This window comes from Hippoglossus hippoglossus, chromosome 15, assembly GCF_009819705.1.
Source record: "Hippoglossus hippoglossus isolate fHipHip1 chromosome 15, fHipHip1.pri, whole genome shotgun sequence".
In the NCBI taxonomy this organism is placed as follows: Eukaryota; Metazoa; Chordata; class Actinopteri; order Pleuronectiformes; family Pleuronectidae; genus Hippoglossus; species Hippoglossus hippoglossus.
The window spans coordinates 20,163,937-20,171,180 of record NC_047165.1 but is presented as its reverse complement, the minus strand read 5'-3'; the positions used below and the strand labels follow the sequence as shown (position 1 = coordinate 20,171,180).

The window sequence follows — 7,244 nt, the reverse complement described above, 5'->3', positions numbered from 1 at the left end:
CTGTTTACATGGACACCAATATGACGACTATTACCTTATTCAGAATAAAAACACATTAATATTGATCATGGTGTTTACATAAGCTCCATTCCTGTTGTAACATGTTACAGAGCTAGATGCTGCGATATCTACAATTTTAGGTGTTTTCTTTCTGATATTGCAAAAGCTACAACTCCTTTTTATTTTTCCATCTTGTTTACACCCAGGGCATGTGTTATCAAGCCCATGGTAACATGGACGTTATTTTATTAAGACATGTACATGGTTACATATATGTCTTAATCAGTACTCCACATCTCAATTTGATAATTGCTTATTCTGAGTATGAGCTTCGGGTAAAGTTAAGTCTAAAAATGCTGTTTACATGGCAGCATCTTATTAAGACTATTGTGTTAATCAGGTTAATATCAGAATATCGGTGTCCATGTAACCACAGTCATTGACAGAGAGCATGGCACATAAGTGCAAGGCTGAATTTAAACTAAAGACGTCACATTCACACACTATGAGTTGGCACGTTACACCCAGGGTTACCTTTAGATTTTTGAGCAATACCTGCCACATTCTAGTTTTTAACAGAACTTTGAAAATCTCATTAAACAGATTCCTTTGATTTGCTCCAGTGGAATGGCTCTGCCTCTTTAACATGTACAGCATGGAGGGTATGCAGCTCAATTCTCCTTTTCTTTCCTCTTCCACACTGAGGTCAGAGGTCAGGGTCCGCTACAGAGCAGCCTCCCCTGAGGTGGACGCTAATACATCCATGTGTGGAAGAGATTCATTTTGCTGCTTAGGCATGGTTCAGCTGAATGGCTGTTGGCCAACAGAAGGCCTTTAACCGTCCCTCTCCCGCTTGAATGGATCATCTCTCTGTTTCTAGCTGTCTCCTGCCCTACCATGCAGTGAGGGGGGGGGGGGGGGGGGGGGGGGGGAGCAACAGTTATGGCACACATGTTTGCGGAGATCGGATCAGCTGCTGCCTGACTGACCGCCCTTCACTCCCCTCCAGGCGTTTTGGATGCAAGTGTTCGCAGTACGCCCACGCAGAGGCAAAGAGGTGAGGCCCCAGGAAGGTTGTCGACCTGCATCCATCAGACACCAACACTTTGGCACAAGATCCTCCAATCCTAACTTGTAGGCAGGCCCTGAGTCTCCTTTCCTGTATCTTTTAGAGCAACCTGTCTCCACCAGAAGCTGAATAGAAAGTGTGAACCCTGTGCTGCTGCCAAGCATTAAACCTGCACTGACAGTATTATTGTCACTTTATTTTATTATATGATAACATTATTCCACCATGATATGTTGGATGTGAAAGATGAGCTTTGAAACTAATTAATCCCTCTTGAGGTAATTGTCTCGTGAGGAGATGATAAAAGACAAAAAACAACACCTTCATTCTTTTAGCTGTGGCGTGAAATACCGTCCATCCGCGCACAGTGTACTGGCAGTGTGACACACAGCAGACACCGCCACGACTGACATTCTGGGCATTCATCTTTGGAGACTCCAAAGCAGCTGCGAGACCGCGCCGTGCGTCATTACGCAGCAACGCATGCCGCCCACAGTGGTTAATGGAAATCCGCTGACTGAGCACAACCAGTTGTTTGTCCGGTGATGTGTGCACGCGGACCAGCGGGTGCTGTCTTTTTAAGATAAACCTGGATGGAAGTGTCGGTCACAGCCGCAGCGATCTGACGGAGAACTCCTAACGGCACCGGGCTCTGTTTTTCCCAGGATGCGCCTACGTGTGTGACAGGCTCTCTGCAATCGGCGGTTCCAGGTAAAAGTTCGCCTTTTAACTTTATCACTGTGGGGGATTTTTTTTTTGTTGCTTTTTAAAAGACGTGGTGGGGCATGTTGGTGTTTGCTGCGTCTGGAAGGAGGACGCAGGTTATGTTCCCGTGCGCTCACCATGCAGCGCGCCTGAATGGAGCGTGTTATCTAATGCAAGCAGGATGCTGCAACTTTGAAGTGTGGAGTCAGATTGTATTTGTATTCAAGCCCGACAATCGGTGAAAGTGTTTATACAGTAATCTACCATTTCTGGCATCTCATAAGTGCATGGATGGTGTGTGCGCGTGTGCGTGCGTGTGTGCGCATCTCCTAAATTCTGCTGCTTTGAATTAACTGTCTGTTGAAGCTGCTGGAGCACCAGTGCGCGGATGATGTCCTGTGTTGATGTGCACGGGGTTAAGGAGGTTAACAAGTTTTTGCTTAACCGTGCGCACTGCTAAAATCGTTGATGGATTTTCCCCTCAGGGCCATTTTCTTTAGACATTTGGCTCAGCTTTTAAAAAGTAGGCGCGTTGATGCTTCCAAGCTGAGGTCAAGCTAATAAAGCAAACTGCAACCTTTAATTGAGCACAGAGGCGATTTTTACTGTGACGGTTCTCAAAGTGACAAGAAGGTGAAGGTCAGGAATTAATTTAACAGTGACCCCCAGACTGATGTGCAGCTCATAGGAAGGGTCTGTTAGTGGGATACGTAAATGGAGAATTTATTCATTTTAACCAGTACACTTTGTGGACATTTACAAGCCATTCTAACCTTGTGTGTTACATGGGCTACTTCTTATGGCCAATCATGACCCAGCAGATCTGCAGGAGAGCAAGGGGCTGCTCTTCTATAGCTTAAAGTTCTCAATTCTCAAAAAGGATAGAACATATTGCACGTACCCCCTCATGTTCTGCATGTCCCTGGAATAGTTTGCCGATTTATTACGTAACTACTCCCGTTGAGAGAAATTACACGTTTGAGCCCTAAAATCCAGAATATTTGCATTAACTCTCATTTCCCTCCCTTTCTTGATAGAAATCTGTAAAGCGCCAGCATAGATTATACCAGTTTGTCAAAATCCTCAATCACCTGCGCAACAAAATATTCTATCTATATTATACAGTGCCCATGTAGTTTAGTATACGTACTATAGTGAGGAAATATGCTCTCTTAAAGATCGTACCAGATCATTGGTGCTCTATTCAGACGAATGATGCAACGACTCCTGTTGAATTGAAATGTATCATTTCATCTAAGATTTTATGGGCATAGCAGTGATTAATCCCAGCTAAAGAGGTAGTAATGTCCATTTCCTCTGAAAAATAGAGAGAAGCACGTTGGAAGCATGAACGAGGACTTAATTTTGCTTTAGTGAGTTCTCCAATATTTCCAAATCCCTTATTTGTCTTCTTTCCCTTACTATGTCACTGTAGGTTCTCTTTCTATTTTGAATTATTTATTATCGTATAGCAAATGACACTTACGAAATGCATTTCAGGCAGTGTTTGGAAAGTATGTGACAATAAAGTGGTACATTGTGGGTCAAGACCTCCTCTCTATTAGATATGGCACTGCTGTTCTGTTTGTGGAGGACATGTGGTGTCACTCGTATCCTTCATGTGGCGCAGTCCTGAACTCACCACCACTGTTGATATGGTCACAAACCATGTGTGTTTGTTAACAACATTACCCCCCCCCCCCCCCCCCTTATATACTGCATCTGCCTTGGAAAGATTTGACTTTGCCTTTTTGTTCACACTTCTGATTGTGTTATTTGAAAGAGCAACAAAAAGAAATGTAAAATCGAAAGATATTAGACATGTCTTGAAAATATTATCACCACAGAAAACTCGTATATCTTGATCAATTAAATGGAAGAATTTTAAACTTTTCACGGACACCCTGGCAGTGCCAAAGACCCCGAGGGGTTGGTGCATCCCCATTTGAGAACCACTGGCGTCTATGATTGACACTCAATATCTTGCCCAATGACACTTTGACATGCAGTCTGGAGGTGCCACGGGATCAAACTATACCCACCTTCTGCTTAGTGGGCGACCCGCTCTCCCTCCTGAGTCACAGCTGCCCCCGTCAAGTCAACAGACAAAAGCTCCAAGCAATGCTATGATTCCGCTGTGATTTAAAACGGTAATTAAAGTCACGCTAATGCTCGCCGAAGCCTTATGGTGTGTTTTCCCGAGTCCGCCTCCAATTTCTCAAACTATATTTACCACAGTGATAATGCCTGTAATCAGTGGAATAAGCACAGATTGTAAGGCATGCTTAATTTGTGCAGATTTCTTTTTTTTGTTCACTCGTCGTTGGGTATAAACTGCCAGCTGCCTTTCAGATGCAGCTCCCACAGTGCAGGCCAGCCCTCACAAGAAGGCACAGGAAAGGGGGATGAGATTTACATAAGTAGAGTTGAGTAGAGATAATTGAAAGCCTGTATGTTATCATCAAAACACCAGAGCTGTGAGTGTTATTTTGTTTCTCTCTCCAACGGACAACATGGAAGAATAAAAAAAAAAGAAAAAGAAAGCTACAGTCTTGAAGAGGAGATTGAAGTACGGGAGTGGGTGTGTTATTGGACGTGTGGCGGTATTGTCTTGGTTTTCAGTTGTCTCTCTCCGTATTGATTCCCCCCCCCCCCCTGCGTTTTGTGCTCTGGCAAGGTAAATTGAAGCATTGCCCTGTGTCAATGCAACAGGAGTAGGTAATTAATCTCAGTGGTTTGTGTTAGATTTTTTAGAGTGCACTTTTTATACCAGGTGCAGACCTTACGACCCCGTGCAGTGATACTTTTAGTTTATCCTTATCTTTAGTTTATCTATCTTTAGTTAAAAGCAACAATATTTCAGGTTTGTGCGCAGAGCAGGTGCGTCCTGGCAACAGCCATGTCCATTTCTGGCTCTTGTCTAATGGGACCTTGCCTTGACTCAGTGGCACAGTGTCATGTGTCATCAGTAATATAAGCTGATGGCTCAGGCCCTCCTGGTATTGTCTCCTATCGAGCTGTCAGTGTCCAGATGCGTCTTCAGATCAACTGGTCTCCCTCAGGCTTTACGTTTCAAGGATTAGATGTGATAGAAATGTGGACAAAGCCTAGAGGTCTGGTGCTGATGGACCATGGAAGCTTTCAAGAAGTCACATACGTTATGTCTCACGGGATTTCTAGGACAGGAGTCCAATGCATTAAAATTTCTCGGATTGAATCCACACTCGTCCACTCTTCCACTGACTTCAATGTGCAAGATAAAAATTTGAAGCCAGATACAGACCAAGTGGTATATAATGCATATATAATAGCCTAAAGTAAAAAATGAAAGGCACTATAGCTACTATTCCACATTCCGCCCCAACATCCAGCAAATCATTGCGATAAACTTTAATCCTTCTCCTATTCTGGATGGAAATTACGAAAGACGTAGCTGAGGTCACTTTTAAAGGGAAGAAATACTTCAAGCTATACTCACAATCCAGTCACATTTTATGACTTCTCCATGCCTTCTGACTTCTCATTAAGTGTGTGTTTGAGCACCAAAATTTCTAGCTCGTCCAAATAATAATGCAGAGTGATGGACACTAGAGACCTTTCTGGGATGATGAGAAATAGAAGTCACTCACAGGCTCAATTGAAGCTTCTAAACCCGCAGATGAAATAAGGGGGTGGGGGAGGACTTCGCTTAGATGAAATCCGTAGAGTCCTTAATGTTTCTGTGAGACATCGCCACAGTGTGCTTGAAAGAGAGAGTGTGATGGAGAGGGTGTCTGTCGGGTGGTGAGCTGAGGAGTACACAGAGTTAAATCACTGTTATATAATAGAAAATGTTTTTTGACTTTGGCAAAAACCTTAACAACCCTGCAATGACAGCATCACTAAGAGACTTTGATAACAAAGAAGAATCTGTTCTAGCACGGTGAAATGACCCATCACCCTTACATTCGCAATTCTCTTTTCCCCTCTCTATTTCAGTTCCAGTGTATTTGCGGACTCAAAAGAAAAGTAAAACTAAAGGGGCCTGGACTGCAGCCTGAGCAAGAATGCTTTACTTACCATTTAATATATTCTTGATGATATCATTCTTATAAACGCGGATATGCACTCGTCTTTAAATATTGTCTCCATTTTCTTCTTCTGTCCTCTCAGCACATAGTTGTTATGTATTGTTTCTACAATAGACTGTTTATAAAGATTGTATTCGTTGTAACGAAATTAAGCTCAAATATCCCATGAAATCATTTGGATGTCATTTGGAGGCGGTCGACCAACCACCACTCAGTCTTATCATTACAAATTAAAACCCAATTTACTGGAAAAACCCTCACTTGGAGAAACATCAGTGTGATAAGAACTACCAAAACCAACATGGAAGAGAAAGGGCTTATGATCTATACTGCAACCAGCCACAAGGGGGCGACCAGGATTGGTTGGCTTCACTTTTTTGGAGCTGTCATGTCGACCATTCGTTATATTTTACACAGCTTGTCATGTGACTGCTCAGTCCTGATGACTGACACTTTGAAAGTACCCAGGTCACTTAGATTATGAAGATGTGACAGCAGACCAGGGCTGTATCTTGTCCATTTCTTGTCGAATACTTTTTCATTCTCTCTGTATAGTCCCCTTTATTTCACTATACCAGATGGGTGGGCTACATTTGTAAAATTATAATCATCATAAAGTCCTGTCACACAAACTGATGAAAAAACAAAATCAATCTGGACGAGCTAAAGCTGTTTGCTGATCCAGGCTCTTGACGGGAGCTGATGGTTTATGGTCTGATGCAGTTAAAATCACTAGTAGACCAGACAGGATGATGATATGCTCTCTTGAGCGGAACACCTGCCGAAGCAGAGGCAGAGCTGGTCCCTCAGTCAAACACATGCAGACACAGGAGAAGCTGACAATACATCTATCATTACAATTGTCATTACTGCTCCCTGCATCTCTGTCAGGCTTTGTCTTTTGTTTAAATACATTAAACTTTAATACGCATTTCCATTTATGCTATACACTGTCTTTTTTCATGCATGTTGTACATATTATTTTGTTGACATGCTCTGTTAGAAACATTATCTATGGTACTTCTGTCCGACCTGGGAGACGGATCCCTCACCTGCGCCTCTCCATTTTTCCCCCAGTTAAAAGTATCTTTTTTGGGGTAGTTTTTCCTCACTCTATTCGAGTCTTAATGGCAGAGGATTCCCCCTGATCAAGCCCTACAGGCAAATTCTGATTTGTGAAAATGGGTTTTACAAATAAATTCATTGAGGTACCCTCAATTAATGCATTAAGTAAGTGTCTGTAAAGAAAACATTAGGTTTTTACATAGTGAAACCCCATGTCGAAGAGCACTAAAGCATGTAGCCCAGCACCCAAGACTCTAAACACGTCTTTATGTAGAATTTCGACTTCTACCATCATGAGGTTACCCTGGAAAGGCTGAATCAAAGAGACATTTGAG

At 42.8% G+C, this 7,244-nt stretch overlaps 1 protein-coding gene across 2 annotated transcripts in view; it reads left to right on the top strand.

The window, feature by feature from the left end:
- Positions 1-1,454: 1,454 nt before the first annotated feature.
- The window catches only part of LOC117775224 (gamma-aminobutyric acid receptor subunit pi), a 51,445-nt gene continuing 45,655 nt past the window's right edge, over positions 1,455-7,244 (top strand). Inside the window, exon 1 of one of the 2 annotated variants that reach the window (XM_034608166.1) lies at positions 1,455-1,774. The gene's annotated coding sequence lies outside the window, so the exon portion shown is untranslated. Of the gene's footprint in view, positions 1,781-7,244 lie in introns of both variants that reach the window. The other variant, XM_034608165.1, reaches the window with a different exon arrangement.